Source organism: Manis javanica, chromosome 2 (assembly GCF_040802235.1).
Source record: "Manis javanica isolate MJ-LG chromosome 2, MJ_LKY, whole genome shotgun sequence".
NCBI lineage: Eukaryota > Metazoa > Chordata > Mammalia > Pholidota > Manidae > Manis > Manis javanica.
Window position 1 is genome coordinate 2,994,883 of NC_133157.1, and position 15,940 is coordinate 3,010,822.

At 59.9% G+C, this 15,940-nt stretch overlaps 1 protein-coding gene and 1 long non-coding RNA gene across 5 annotated transcripts in view; one reads left to right on the plus strand and one right to left on the minus strand.

Annotated features, from left to right (window-relative positions):
• VAV2 (vav guanine nucleotide exchange factor 2) overlaps positions 1–15,940 on the plus strand; it is a 167,098-nt gene that overhangs the window by 59,334 nt on the left and 91,824 nt on the right. The window lies entirely within an intron of this gene.
• On the minus strand, positions 812–5,920 carry LOC140846251 (uncharacterized). The gene is made up of 3 exons (XR_012125258.1): positions 5,653–5,920; positions 5,308–5,394; positions 812–2,337 (listed from the first exon to the last, which is right to left on the minus strand). It is a non-coding gene; the product is annotated as an uncharacterized lncRNA (long non-coding RNA).

Sequence of the window (15,940 nt, forward strand, 5' to 3'; positions counted from 1 at the left end):
CAGTGGCCAGGGGCCCGTGGGCCGTCCCACCGGCTGCTGGCCTCTGCTGTGTGGGGTGGGCGGCCGAGAGGGCTGACAGGAGGCGTGTCCCGGACGGCGCTCTGTGCCCCCTTTGCCCCCGCCGTCGTCCAAGTGGCCAGAGCTGCCCTTCTCTCTGTTACTTCCAGCCTGCTTGGTAACTCATTAGACCCGGGTGCCCGAGCGAGCAGAGAGCGGGCGTTGTCTTTCCGGGACGGGAGTCTAAGAAACGTCCGCATCCCACTCCAGAGTCTATAAATCGGTTTGGGTTCCTGTGAGGCTTCCTCCCGCCCTGTAAATCCGCTCTGCTGGGTTCCCTGGCTGGTGGTGGGACGGCTCTGGTGCTTGGTTCTCCTCTGGAGACTCCCATGCAGCGCTCCGGCCGGGGTTGGGGCCTGGGTGGGTGTCTCTCTCCCCAGCTTTCTTGGAAGCAGTTTGTTCCTCGGTCGGAGGACAGGTGGGTGTGTAGATGCCTCAGGAGCCAGGCCAGGCCCCCTCTGTCGCTCACCACCAGCTGCCCTGAGGTGCAGCCTGGCAGGTGGGACAGAGCCCCCATTTACCAGCTGGCAATGCCATTCTTAGCACAGAAGTGTTTTAGGCTCTTAAGAAAATGTATACATTTTAAAAAACCTAAGGCCCAGAGAGTGCCTGTCTGTACCTCTCTGTTTGGGGGGGCTTCTTGGGGAGGTGGGCTTTGTGGGTCCTTCCAAATGGCTGACTCGGTGGCTGGGATGAAACCTGAGGCCCTGAGGCTCAGGGCCAGTTAGGGACACACTGAGGGGGTTGTGGGGCAAGGGCCAAGGGCCCTGGCTGCAGACTTGGTACCCAGTGGCCCCTTGGGGGATGGGGAGGAGCACGGCCCACCTGGCCTTACAGTGCAGCTGAGGGGACCTCCTCTGTGTTCCCACCTGGAGTGGTGACAGCTGTGCCCTCCTCCATGTGGCATGGGAGAGACAGGAGTGGGGCTGATCTGAGCTGATGCCTGTGCTCACTGGTGCCACAGCCGCTGTCAGCTCCAGGTTACATGATGGCTGCAGAGATGAGCGGGCCTCTCCTAGGCACCAGGGCCTGGAAGTGCATGTCCCCGTGAGGCTGGAGCTGTCCTGGCATCCCAAGGGCTGGTCTGCCCTGCAAGTGCGTCTGCTGCCCTCAGTGGGGACACCAGTCCAGCTCCCTGGGGTCTGTTTTTGCGAGTGACTGGTGGTACCTCCTGTTTGCATTTCATAGGACCCCAAGGACAGGGACTCAGCAACAAGGCATGGATCTCCGGTTTTATTGGTTTATCAGCTGGATTGAGGCTTTGAAGGGGAGCTTTGGGGTTATTCTCTGCTTTGTCAATCTTCTGCAGTGTCTGGAGTACCAGGGTTCAGGTCTCTAGTGGGGTCACCCCAGAAGAACAAAGCTGTGTGTGGCAGAGAGCCCACCCACCCCACTAGAATGCTGAGATCCCTGGAGACTCCTTGTGATTTGGGGTACAGAATATGGCTGGATGGGAAGAAACGCCAAATACAAACAAATTCTGGCCATTTCCCAGCAAGAGATTCTACATTTCTGGGTCAACATGGTTTTATAAGCTTTCAGTGACAGATGAAACAGTCCAACATTGATGTAAATATTTAATTTGTTTATTTATTTATATCTTTAGAAACCCATTATAAAATCTCATCTTACAATGACTCTGCCCTTCAATGCCCACAGTTCATGTGATGCACGTGTGGTCTTTAAGCTCCGGATTCCTTGTGCCCCTGTGCCCCCCTGGGCATGGTGACCTGCACGGTGGGTGTATGGGTTTGCACCGTGCACTGGGACCGCTCTGCCAAGCCAGGTCCCTGCCCTCACCAGGACCCTCCCCCGAGAGCCCTTTCAAAGGCTGGCTTCCAGTGACTTCCAAGTGTGGAAGCCTTATTTTTCAAAACCAAATCCGTTGTGGACCTGCATGAACCACCAGGCCCGCACAGGCTGAGGCTGGGTCAGACCAGCAGTGCCTGGCTGTTGGAAGCAGAGTGCATGTGAGGACTTGGTGACCGAGCACATGGGACAGGCCTGGTGCATGAGGCCCTCATGTTTTCTGAGCGGGGAATGAACCTCTCTGAACTCGCAGGTGTGGGCGGCAGTTGTATCTCATGGAATCATCCATTCAGCATCTGTTCTCAGAGGGCTGGCTGGGTGCCCTGCTCTGGGTGTGAGGCAGGGTTCTGGGGGACCTGGCCACCTTGGCCACGCCTGTGCAGAGATGTTGTGGAGCAGGGCGAGCCTTGGTGCTGGACTGCGAGGAGGCCCCAGGGTGGAGTCCTCAGCGGGCCTTGGAGCTGGCGGGGCCTGACGGGCACAGAGGGGCAGGGAGAGCCTGCTGTGTGGCGTGGACTCTGGGGCGGGACACTGAGCGGTGCTCTGTGTAACACTGGCAGGGTCTGTGCCCTCCCAGTGGCCCCCGGCACACAGTGGGTGGGGCCTGCGGGTGGAGATTCTGGCTGCCCTCCTGCTGAACCTGTCCTTCCAGGCTCCCCAGCTGGGCACAGGCTCTTCCTATGTTTTCCTGGGGCCCCTTTAACAAAGCCACAGACCGGGCAGCCTAAACAACAGAGCTAATTCTCTCCCAGTTCTGGAGGCCAGATGTCAGGCCAGGGTGCTGGCGCTTGGGCTCCTTTGAGGTGTCCCCAGGGTGCGTGCACAGCGGTTCTCCCTGTGCCCTTGCATTTTCCCTTGTGCGTGCCTGTCTCTGGGTCATTTCCCAGTGGTGGATTAGGGCCCCCTAAGGACTCACTTTGGTCACCTCTGTAAAGACCCTGTCTCCAAATTAGGCCATGTTCTGAGGTGCTGAGGTAGGATCCCAATATGCTTTTTTTGGGTGGGACACAGTTCAACTCACATAACTCCCCGTTTTTGTCCAAAAGGATGCGTGTCTTCCGTCTTGAGAATCTGTGCTTGCAATCTGCAACCTTAATGCACATAAAGGTGGTTCTTGTAAAGGGCACAGAGGGGCAGGGCACCCGGGCTCAGTGCAATGGCTTCTCTGCTTGAGCTCCGGGGCCACAGGAGTGTCTCAGTGAGGGAAGTCTTGTCCCAAGTAGATGCTGGTCACAGTTCATGCTCCTCAGATCTCAGGGTGTGGCCCCCCCATCCGGCTCAGTTGTGTCCATGTGTGAGAAGTTCAGTCTGGTTCGGGCAGAGCTTTCAGCATGTCCTCAGCACCGTGCGCTCTGTGTGTCACCTTACCGATCCTCCCACAGCCCTGGCAGGAGCCCGTGTCTGTCCTGTTTTACAGATGGGGAAGTTGAGGCTCAGGGCAGCCAGCTGCACACTAGGCGGGAGGTGGCGCCCCAGGCCTGAAGCCGCCTCCCTGGGTTCACGGCTGTGGCCGCCACCATCCTCCCAGCTCTGTGCCCTTTGGGCCCTGAGGGGTGAGGACGAGGGCGTTCTGTTGACTTGCAGGCAACTGAGGCTCTGAGATCACAGAGCTTCCCAGTGGTGAGGCGGCACTCAGACCCAACTCCTTGGGCCTCTGGGGCAGGGCTGCCCCCCACCCCAATCTCCATCAGATGGCAGCGTCACCAGGTGCCAGTCCCCACCTGTGACAGTGTCATGGGAACAAGGTAGCCCCCAGAGGCGAAGGGTGGTGGCCCAACGCTTGGGAGTGGCTGGCCAAGGCTAGAGGGTCTATGATGGCGTGGCGAGCACAGCTGGGTGTCTGGCCTCTGCTGGACCCCGTCCTGCTGTGTGTGGCTCGGGGCTCACGTGGTCTCTCTGTTGGAGTAGCTGGACTTTTTATAAGGCGCTCAGGGCCCCAGGAGACCACGGCAGAAGCTTCTAGGCCTCTGCAAGGCCAGACCCAGGGCAGGTGCCGTATCAGGTCCTGGCCACAAGCCAGAGCAGTCACAGGCCAGCCCAGATGCGAGGAGGGGGTGCCGCAGCTGCCGCCTCTCCACAGGAGGGGTCTCAGTAGTCGGCAGCCCTCTGAGGTCTGCCTCAGTGTCCTGGCTGTGAAATGGGCGGGTAGCCGTGCAGCTTTCTGCTGTGGGAAGGTTCCCGGGGCAGGAGGTGCGAGGCCGGGCCCATGTGGAGCAAGTGCCCCCACTGTCATTGTCATGACCACTGGGCCCAGGCTCTTTTCCAAAAGAATGTTCCTAAAACTGGGCACAATTTTAAATACAGGTTGAGAAAATGGAATAAAAAAGGTCTTTCCTTTGAAGAAAGAGCCCTGGGCGCTGCCTTGGGAGCCCCATGCGGCCACTCTGCCAGCTCTCTGGTGATGCTGGGCACACCGGCGAGGGACAGCGCCCAGGCTGTGACCAGCATTGCCGAGCGGTCACGACCCCATGCCCACGCCGACGGTTTTGTGCTGCTTCCATGAGGGTTTTAGTGTGGCTGCTGATGAAGGAGCATCAACTCAGTCCGACAGCTCTGGCCTTTCAAGGCTGGTCCCTCTGCCAGGGCGGACATGGACATGTTCTCACTCTTTCTGAGAGAGCAGCTTTATGGAGGCGATTCACAAACCGAGGAGTTCATCTTTCCAAACCCACCTACATGCGCACAGCTGTGCAGCCACCACCAACCATCTAATTCCAGAACCCTCCTCACCCCAAAAAGGCACCCCACCTGTTGGCAGCCATGCCCGCTCCCCACCCACCCCCACCCCGTTCCGGGGCTGCATTCTGCCTGCGCACGTGCCTGTTCTGGACATTTCGCGGAAGCGGAGTCCTACGCGTGGCCTTTCGTGTCTGGCTTTCCACTTGCGATGTCGTCGAGGTGTGTCCGTTGTGAACGGCAGGTCGGGGCTTCGCTCCCTTTCCCTGTGGATGGGCCACTCGTGGCCTCTCGCCCGCTGACGGACGTTTGGGTAGATCGTTTTAATGTTCATTTATTGTTGTGTTTTTGTCACAGTAGGTGCGTATGCACATGACCAAAAATGATCAAGCTGTGCAGATGGGAATGAAATGAGAAGTTGCAGCCCCCACCCCCGGCCGCCCCCCAGGAACTGTGCCTTTAGAAGCTCCGTCTCCTTGGTCCCCACGGCGGCTCTCAGGGATGCGTGTGCAGCCCTGGCTCTTGATTCATGGGCGGTAAACTGCTTATTCCTTCTCCAGAGCTCCGGCACCTGCCTTCCTCTCCCTGCCGATGGCCATTCTAGACTTTTCCATTCTGTCCACCACTTCCCTTTCGAGCTCCTGTCCTCCCCCATGGGGCCCCCGACCGCCATCCCCAGAACATTGGCCTCTGCTTCCCATGGCCCCTCCTCCCACCACCTCCATCTGGCCGCTGTAAGACCAACGGTGCTGCTTCTGTTCTCACCTTGGTGTCTTCTGTCCTTTGCCTTGGGGGCCGGGGCCACCACTCAGGGTGCAGGGCTTGCTCGGGGCAGCACTGTACCTGCCATCGCTGCAGACCCAGGCAGGTGTCAGAGGCGACTCTCCTCTTGGGGGAGAGGGGACCTGGGTTCCTGGGCCTCCTGGGTACACTGTCTTGCGGGGAGGCCCACAGCCCTCCCCGGGGTATCGGAGGGTTTCGTGACCCTGGAGTAGGTGGCGGAAGGGCTTGCCCTCCGTCCTCCCGGCCCACACGGCCTGCCCTCCCCTGGTTTGGGGCTCTGCGCCCCTGCCTCCCTCCTGGCCTCCCCTCCTCGCCTCCGCTCCTTACCTCCCCAGGTACAGGGAGACCTCGGTAGGCTGTGCCGTCCTGGGATCCGAGGGACAGATTTCTCCAATGGCCGCTTTGTAGAGAGCTGCCTGGGATGTCCCAGCAGTGGTGTGGGGGCCCTCCTTGGGGCCCAGAGGATGTGTAAAATGGTTCTCCTTGGCAGGGTGCTTTGATCCCATGGTTTCCCGCTGGCCACAGTGCCCTCAGCCTGGGTTGGCAGAGCTCCGGTGTCCTGCATGAGTCACCCCAGGCCCGGTGTCAGCAGCCCTCTGACCTTTGCCTCTGCGGTGACTCGTGTCCTCCGGGTGCACTTTAAACTCTGAACGTGGTGGGGCGGGAGTAAAGCCGGGGGAATGGGTGAGAGCACCTCTAGGGCATCCACCCCTCCAGTATTCCAGAATTCTGACGGGCAGTGGAGGTCCAGGGGTCTGGGATGGGAGTCAGAACACCCCCCGCCTCCCTCCCAGAGCCCTTGCTAGTCTGGTCCCAGAGCAGTGGGCTCCAGGTGAGCTGAGCGAGGAGCGGCCTGGACAGCGGAGGGCCCTGGGTGGCCTGTGCATCAGACCCCAAGCCCCCGCCTGGTGACCTGGCCTGGGTAGACAGGGCGTGGGACAGCACAGCCGTTGCCTCCCTTCCAGTGCCCTGAGGCTGCTCAGCTGCAGCCAGGATGGGCGGGTGCAGTGCACAGGCTGCAATGAGGGAGGGGTGTCTGCTGTTGCTTTGACGGCTCTGTCCCCTGTCACACAGACCCCAGTTCTGGGGCAGGTTGCACAGCCATGCCGACGTGAGGCCAGCTGGCTGGGCACGTTCTACGTGGGTACAAATGGCTTGTTTCTCACTCTTCCTCCTTAAAAGGGTTTAGAAGTGTTCTTTTGGTGGGAGGGCTGAGCCCAGCCCTGTGTTTGCAGCTGGGCAGCCTCTGAGCCCCAGCCCAGACTCACGCCCACTCTGTGACCCCACTGTCTGCGTCCCCTCCTCAGGCCACCCTGTGCTGGTCCTGGGCTCCTGCCAGCGTCCCTCAGACAGCCTCATGGGCGGCTCCACCCCGTGCTGACGTCTAATTCCAGCACGAGACCCCGGACAGACGTCCACACTGGATGACCGCCTGGCTGCCTTTTGGCCAGGCCCTGCCTTGCGCTTGGGGAATTGTCGGGAATCCTTGCAGGCTGACTGTTGGGCCTCCAGGGCTGAGTGGCTTTGGGCAAGTGACGTAAGTCAATCCCCAGTGTGTGTTTATAGACTGGTGTGAACCTTCTCTGAAAGATGTCCATACTCCCGTCCTGCCCCCGCCTCCTGCTCCGCGTTTCCAGAATAAACACGCCTGTGTTCAGAGGACAGTCCCCAGCTCACCAGCTGCTCACCTCTGCTCCCGAACCAGGATGGCCCTTGAGTCCAAACGGTATGGCCCCGTAGACCCACCGGAGTTGCAGCCTCTCCCCATTGCTACCTGCCAGCCCTCCCACAGGACTGTCTGCCTCCCGCCCTGCTCCCTGTCCCCTGAACCCCTGCCTCCTCTCCTCCTTGCATCCTTCCCTGCACCCCTCTCCGTCCCCCCCCCCCAGCACCTCCACAGCCCCTTGCTCCCCTGAAAGCCTCTGCCCTGGACCCCCTTTGTTCCTCCATCACTGACCCCTGTCTTGGGTGAGGACATGGAGGTTTGGGGAGCTGAGTCGTATGTCCGGGGCACAGGGCGAGGGGTGGGTCAGGCTCACGCCTCAGCCCCCGATAAGGCCACTCATGCCTCCTGTTTCATTTCTGCGGCAGCTCCTGTGAGGTGTGGGCACTGTGTCTGAAGTGTTCTCACTAGAGGGAGGACAAGCAGCCCTTGTGTGGCCCTCTGTGCCAAGCTCCTGGGCACACTGACCCCTGGGGAAGCCTCAGGGGGCGGGTTGGGTATGTCTCTGCCTGGACCCCCAGAGGGTGGCTGGCAGCTTGGAAGAATCTCCTCCTGGCCAGCTAGGGTCTCTGTGCCACCAATGCCCCCCTGTCAGACCAGAAAGTGCCCAAGGGCAGATGAGGCGATCTGAATGGTGCTGCACATTGGGTATGAAAGACAGCCCATCTTTGCTGGCTGGGGGAGACAGAGTGGCTGGTGGTGAAGTGGGTGCAGCTGCTGCAACAGGAGGCTCTGTAGAACTGGATCGGCACGTCCAGGCAGCCCACGGTGTTCGGTGCCTCAGGCTCTGAAGGTCCCCCTGCTCCGCTGTCCCCGTTCCGGTTCCCGGTGTGTGGCTCCACCTCCTGGTGCAGAATGGCTGCTCGGCTTCAGCCCTAGCATCCACATTCCATTCCTTGTGCAAGAAAAAGGAAAGGGGAGCAGGGGCCCTCCTCACAGCCCTTGCTTCCTACCTGATTTCCAGAACTTGGCTGTGAGGCCACATCTTGTGGGCAGGATGGGAAGTGAGGTCTTTTCCCGGGCAGCCTGTACCCATCTGCAGCCATGCTCCCTGGACGGTGGAGAAGGGATGTAGTGGTGGGATGGTTAAGCTCCCATTCCCTCCCTCCCTCGGGGGTTTCTCCTCTGCTTTTCTTGAAGGGAGGAATTCTGATCAGGAGTTGAAAACGGCAGTGTGTTCACTGTGGGGCTTGTCACAAATATTACTGCTTGAGTCCAAAGGCCGGTATGAGGTGGACTCCATCAGCCCCTTTATTACCAGCAGGGAGACCAAGGCAGAGACTGCTGTGTGTGGTTACACAGGCTGGGTTCAAGGCCAGGCCTGCCTGACCCCACAGAAGGAACCGTCTTCTGGGCTCCTGGCTTTGGCTCACATCCTTGTTTCCACCCCTAAAACCTTGGCCCACCTGCAAGGTTCTACACTTTGCAGACACGCCAGGATGTCGCCTTGTGCGTGTCTGCATGTGCTGCAGCCCAGGGGCGTCGCCCTCTGTGCATGCGTGTGTCCAGATGCCGTTCACGGGCCGCACCTCGCTCCCCATGCTGGGTCGGCAGCTCTTCTCACTGCCTAGACGATTCGTGGGGTCCTCCCTGGAGTGGCCCCTTCAGGTCATGTATTATTTATAGGGAACACTAATATTCCAGCCCAAGTTCTTGGGGGAAGCTGCAGGGTCCCCACCCCTGTATCAGTATTAACACCAGAAGCATTAATAAAGCACTGTCACATTTGAAAAGCCTGATTAGGCTCAACAGGGGGACGGAGAAAGCAGAAATTACATTTTTCTAAATGAAATGTCTTATACACAAATGTCTGCGCTCTAATGCCTTGGGGTCTGTCCAGGACATCACACCCCCATCTGTCCTCAGCACACCCACTATGGTGGGGGGCCTGATTATTTCATTCCCTGGATAAGGAACCTAGGCCAAGAGATGGCAGGTAAATCGTCCTGGATACAGGGCATCTGTTCCAGGCTTTTCTGGCCCCTGGTCTGTGGTCTTTCCCCTCTGTACAGGCCTTCACTGCCCAAACGGGGGGCAGAAGAGAGGAGGGTGTCTGAGGCCCTTCCCCACTCGGAGTCTAGGCCCTTCTCTCCCCTTGGCCTGTCCCAGGATGCCCCTGCCCCCTCACCTCAGGGAAGGCCAGGGCCAAGAGCATTTCTCCCGTGGGTACGGGGTCCTGCTCAGATGGCACTTCATTTAAATGCTGGTGATGTGTCTCCTTCCTGGGTGAGTTAACCAGCTCGCCTGGGGCAGCATCCTTTTACTGGGGGAAGAGTCACTTCTGTTTTGCAGAGGAGGAAAATTAAATTGTGTGTGCGTACGGCTAATCTTGCTAATGGCGGCCTCTCTAGATCTGAAAGTTAGATGTTAAGTGTCTTGAAGCCAGCTGACGGGATGGCACTTTCTGAAACGAATTGAATAGCTGAGGCCCATGATGCCAAGTGGGGTACAATCTGGGTCTGTGTGGCTTTGGGGTACAGTCTGGGTCTATGTAGCTTTGGGGTACAGTCCGGGCCTGTGTAGCTTTGGGGTACAGTCTGGGTCTATGTAGCTTTGGGGTACAGTCCGGGCCTGTGTAGCTTTGGGGTACAATCTGGGTCTGTGTAGCTTTGGGGTACAATCTGGGTCTGTGTAGCTTTGACACTTGGGAGGATGTCGTCTCTTCTCGCTGCAGTAGGGCTGGGACTTGAGATGCGCATGAAGGCTCGAGAAGCCTGCCTGTGTCCCCGGACGGATGTAGTGGTTTCTGTGGAAACCGCTGTGGGTGACCCAGATGGATGCATGTGGGGTCCATGCCCCCCCTCCCCCAGCCTGTTAGGAAGAGGGGGAGCATGTCCCTGGCCTTTGTTCAAAAGGGCCGGTGGGCTGCGAGGTGCTGCCCCGTGTGCTCACCCACAGCGGCTTTTATTTTTACTGCAGCCAAATATACATAACACAGATGCACCTGCTCACCGTCTTGAAGTGTACGGGCCTGTGGCACTCACTTAGTTGAGCAGCCGTCACCACCGTCTGTCAAAGACCTGGACGGTGGTTACAGGGGTAAAAACAGATTTTCTCAGGACTGTTGAAAGAGTGGAAAAGAGATTTCAGTGTAGAACCGGCTCAGGTCCGAGTGCCGCGTGGGTACTTGGGGACTTAGAGCCCCAAAGCAGATAGAAAATCATTTAGAGGAGACGCAGGGGTAGGGGACCCCAGCTCAATAACTTAGCAGGGTTCTTGCAGAAGGCAGGCCAGGCCCAGACCTCACCTGGGGCAGGTGGGGGATGAGGAGCCTGATCAGACATCCTCAGGACCCCACGACAGGGACCTTACGCCGCTGGGGCCGGAGTCCAGGTCTGACCGCGCCCGCTCCGGGGCTGAACTTCCAGCACCTTCCTCATCTGAATCCAGGGCGGCAGGTGTGCGGTCAGTGTTCTGAAGGGCAGAGGTAGGTCTGGATGCTGACTTCCGGGTACCTTGCTGTCTCTCCAGGCCCCAGGAGGGCTTTCATCCCCAGGTCGCCCCGAGCCCCTTCCCCCGGCCTCTGCGCTGCCTGCCCGCCTGCCCCCTGCCCGTGGGGTCTCTGCTCCGCCTCCCGGGGCCTCCCTCCTCCTCTTCCTCCAGGCAGGAGGCTGGTACGCACCTCGCCTCCCCTTCCAGCCTGTCCTGGGTAGGAGGCTGGGGTTCCCGGGGTGGCCCCAGTGCCGTCACACCCAGGTGACCGTGGGTAGTCACCTCCTCTCTCAGCAGGCCTCGCCATCCTTCCTAGGGGCACATGGGGACATGATGAGGGAGGGGGACGGGCTGGTCCCTGGCTGGCACAGGTCCCTTTGCTCCACCCCTGCTGTCCGTGCGCTTATAGGGTCTGGGGGTCTCTACTGGTGTCTTCACAAAGGGAGAGTGGCTCTCCCAGCACCTCCTGGGGCTCTGGGGGCGTTTCGGCTCTGGCAGTGGGGCCCCCGGGGACAGGGGTCTGGCTGCTGGCTGGTAATCACTGTTCTTCCAGAGGTGAGTTCATAGCACCCAGAGAGTTCTCAGGGCCCGGACGTCCTTACCTCTGAAATCCTGGCTTCTTCCTGGGCGCCCCTTCCCTGGGAATGGTGGGTGGGCTCAGAGCAGCTGGGACCTGCTTTGTTCCCCCCACGGGGGGGTGGCTATGGGGGCCTCACTGTCTCCATCCCTGGGGTGTGTTATTTATGCTTCCAGGCAGCTAGTTTCTGCACGGGGTCCCTGAGGGATCTGTGTGGGTGCGGAGGTCACTTCCCAAAGAACGGGCCTGGCAGATGGCCCCTGCCCCATCCCACCCCCACCCCCAGGAGGGCAGGGGCCCTGCTCTCCTTCACCTCTGCCGGGCCACTGCCCGGTGGCTCCCCTCTGAGTCGGCCTGAGTCCAGGGACCCTCTCGGGTTGAGTCCCCAGCTGCCCATCTGGGTGACCTGGGAAAGAAAGTCCTGTCCTCACGGGGCCTGGACAGATGAAAAGGGGCCTGGCGGGCAGTGTCACCCCACATGCCTCTGCCTTTTGGGAACCTGGGCCACACCCCCGCGTTGCCTCTGTGATCCCAGTGGACTTGTGGGGAGCACTGGCGTGGACACAGGCTTTTGTGCTTGGAGAGGTCGTCTCTCAGGGTGGCTGCAGGCGGCTGGCGGCCCCCCAGGCCGTTGTGATGTGCGCGGCCAGCAGGATGAACCTTTCCTCAGTCCGACACTGTCAGGAGTGCCCAGGGGAGAACGGGCTGCTCCCGCACCCTGGGGGCCTGCCTGCACCCACTGGACACGCGGGCCTCCCAGACCCCGACCCAGGGCCCCGGGCACAGGGGGGAGAGGAGATGCAGCCTGGTCCCTTCCCATCTGGGGTGAGGCCCCTGCTGTTCCCCGGCCAGAGCTCCGGCAGACAGGGCCTTGAGCCCCCGACCCGCTGCTCCCCAGGCTCGCTGGATCGGGCCGGGCCGTGGGTGAGGGAGGCTCGGCGAGAACCAAGCGCCCGGCACACGTGTTCCCCTCGACATTCCTGCTTCCCGCCAACCTGGCACAGGCTGTGGGCAGGGCCCCTGCGGATCCCGGCCCCAGATGGGTGGCTGCTGGCTGAGGTGCAGTGCCCTGACTGGCTGCAGCCATCAACCAGGAGCGTCTGCAGGTAGTTCCAGGCCTGTTAGGACTCACAGTGCCTGCTCGCCTGAATGTCCGCCCAGTTGACCTGGCATTTCCTGGCATTGGGCAGGCATGGGCCACGGGTAGCTGTGCCTCTCCTGGGGTGCGAGGGCCAGGCCTGGGGAGGGGAGCCCTCTGCTTGAGGCACGGGAAACCAGGGTGCAGATCACATGTTAGGCCTGTGCAGGCCAGGTTCACGCCCACTTGGCCTTCTGAGAGGCCCAGCTCCGTACGTGGAGGCACTGAGGTGGGCGGCAAGGGACTGAATGCTGCAGCGTGTGGGGTCAGCTCAGCAATGCCAGGGTAGCCTGTGGGGACGGCTCACCCGCATGTGCCCTGAGAGCTGCCCCTGAGCAGCTGTGGGCTCACAGATTCCTTCCTTCCTTAAAGGCTTTCTTTCTGTCCATTCCCAAGAGCATCTTTAGCTTTACCTGAAGTTCAGGACAAGTAATTACTCACAATGGTGGACTTCCTTGTACCTAATGGCACTTTCCTCGTGCAAGCAGTGGCCCTTCGTGTGTCCAGTTTCCACAGTGACCCTGAGACAGGCACTAATTGTGCCCTAAGCCTTCTTTTAGGAGGGAAACTGAGGCAGGGTGCCATGGCCAGGAGGTGGCAGGGCCGACGGAATCCAGGCAGGCTGCCTCTGGAACGTGGCTCTCCGCTGGGCCAGGCTGCTCCTGAGCGTTTCTCCAGCCCATGCCAGGTACCAGGCTGCTGCTGTAGGTTTGAGCCTCGGGGGGCTTGCCGGGTGCCCACCACCATGCAGATCCCTCATCCCTGGGGAGTGCTGGCCTGTGGGTCACAGGTTGGGCCCCCAGAACTGCTCTAGCTCCACACCTGACTCCAGCCCCTGGGGATCCAGTGCTGAATGAGCCTGTGGGAACCCCAGGGACGCACTGTCGCACTGAAGGGCATGGGCAGGCAGGCCCTGATGGGGGCTCCTGGGGCAAGAGGACATCTTGGGTGGACCCCATCTGTCATTGGGAGGGTCGGTTCCTCTTGAGGGTGCCCATTTCATGGCTCTCCAAGGCCCATCAAGTAGCATTAAGCTCCTGTTTCATGAGGTGCGAGGGCCTGGGACCCTTTGATTGGACCATCGGAGACAGGGACACGCCTCTGAAGGTGCCTCACCTGCGCTCAGGTACCCACCTGGGTGTGGACGGCCCCTGGGCAGGGATGGCCCGTGACGTACTCCACCTACTGTTGGGGTACCAGCTGCACCCATTCTGGGGCAGGCCACAGATTAAAACCCTGACCTGGCACCAGGCCCACCCCCACAGAGCCTTGGGGGCACTTGGGCCTTTGCCCCAGGGTTAGGGAGCAGAAGGTCCTAAGGAGCTGCGCCTGCACAGCCTACCCACTGCGGGAGCCTTAGAATGGCTGCCCCTTGTGTCCTGGGCGTGGGTGACAGGCCTGAGCCTGGGGTGTGGAGTAAATGTTGTCTGCTGAGCTCCTTCCTGCTGCCGCTGCCACATGACTATAGTTTTGAAGAGCTGGTGATGGATTGTTTGGATCCTACGCAGGATTCGGACATGGATGTGAGGCCTCTGTGTGTCAGGCAGGAGCCATCCTCGTCGTCACCAGCGCTGAGCCGATGGCTGCTTGTGGCTGTAGCCTGTCAGTGCCCAGTGTGGGCAGTGGTTGGCCGGCTCTGTGCTGTCAGTGCCCAGTGTGGGCAGTGGTTGGCCGGCTCTGTGCAGAGCAGACACTGGTCCCTGTCACATGTCACTCAGGGGTCACGTCTCACCTGCCACCCTGAGGACGTGGGACCAGCCAGGGCAGGGTGCCTGCCTGCCACGTGATCGGAAATCAAACGCTCCTGCGGTGTGAGATGGGGGCATCAGCGGCTCTGGACTGGCATTGCTACCTCGGATCAAAACCTGTTTGGGAATTAAAGAGCTCTGAGAGATGCAGGTTGCTGGGCTTCAGCTGCTCATCGCGTGACAGAACGCCTGAACGCACAGGCCTTGACCAGGAGAGAGAAGCAAGGCCGGTGGTGCGGGCACTCCCGCTGCGCTGGATGTGGGCCAAGCAGGTGGCCGCTGGGGCCGCGCCTTCCGCATGGCTGGGCTGTCCTGGGCCAAGCGGCTCATGGGTTTGGAAGAATTGCAGGGCACTTTGAGCCAGTGAAGCTGCTGCTGCAGAAAAGACACACATTTTGGTGAATATGGATTGTGTCTCCCAAGCCTCTGGAGAGAAGGCTCCAGAAGAAGCAGGACTATCCTGACTGCCTGTCAACGCAGGGTCACGGACCTGAAGTGGAAGAGGCCCTCCTGGAGGAATTGGAGGCCCTATGCCTGTGGGGATGAGGGTGCAAGTCGTGGGCAGCCCAACCCTTCCGTGGGGGCCCTCTTGTGCTCTTCCTGCTGGACTGGGGCCGGGCGGCCGGTGCAGGCCTGAAGCCAGGGCTCGGGGCCCGGCGTGCTGCCCAGCCTGGACACTTCTTTCTGCGGCGTTCCGTGTCCTCATGCGCATTGAGTTCATGAGGGCCCAGAGCTGTATGTTTTTGAATGAGTAAATATTTCTGGAATTTTTAGATTTAAAGCTAGAGGCTTTTGTGTTTGTTTTGTTTTGTGTGTATGTGTGTGTGTGTTTACATAAACTTCTTACAGAAGTATCTGTACATGTAAAAAGGCATCTGATGTACGTGGCTAGCTGGTGAATTTTTGGCTCCCGGGTCAAGAGACAGACGGACGTGGGTAGCATCTTTTGAGCACCTGGGGATCTTCTCCACACCCCACAGGGTGCTCGTTGCTGCCCTAATCAATCAACAGAGAAAGGTGGGCCGTCCATGACCCTGTAGACGCCTAGGGGACATGTGGGTGTGCGCCCTTGGAGGGGCGCTTTGCAGGGGCTAAGGTCAGGCCAGGGGGCAGATGAGGGCCCCGGGAAAGGCAGAGGGCACAGGGTGGCATGGAATGTGCTGATGCTCATGTGGGTGCTTCTATGAGTACACTGGTGGCTCTGTCATGTGTGTGTGTGTGTGTGTGTGTGTGAGAGAGTGAGTAGTGTATGACTGTGTGTCTGAGTGTGTGTGAGTGTGAGCGTGTGGGGGGGAGTTTAGGTTGGTTTTGGTTGCTAGTGTCCCAGAAGCTTACCATTCATTCTGAATTCTCTTTCCCTGGCCACGAGAGCTCCTAGAACCAATTTAAGCAAAGTTGTCAGTCGTCCCTGGGTGTTGGATGAGGCTTTTTGGGTGTACCTGGCCTTCCTAGTGGCTTTGGGCGTGGGAGGTGTTCTGGTCTGATTGCCCATGCAATGCCAGCACCAGCGCAGCGCCTGCCCGTGGTGGGGCGCTCACTTCCCCAGGTGGTGGCCCACCCCTGCCTCCTGCACAGCACCCCTGCATGGGCTGGGGGGGCATGCCAGCCGGCAGTGGGGACCGTCCTCAGCTCCGCGTTGGTCCGTGTGTTCCTCTTGACGCTAAGTGCCTGAGCTTCTGCGGGGGGTCGCCTGCCGGCTCTGGGCCCCGTCCAGTTGGTCCTGCCCCCCATCCCATGAGCTCTGCCCCTTTCCTGCCCCACTAGGCATGGGCATGCTGTCTCCCTGGGCAATGTTCCTGAGTGGTGCCAGACATCAGCTTTGTGCGGAGTGTCACCGCCTATTACTAGGACTATTCATCAGGGGAGCATAAAATGAGCGAATGATGGTCCATCTGCTTGAGGAGTGGTGTGGGGGGACATGGAGCCTTTCTCGGGCTCTGGGAACATTGCTCCCTGTGACTTAGGAGAGGATGCAGAGCGCGGAGAGGCAGGGGCCC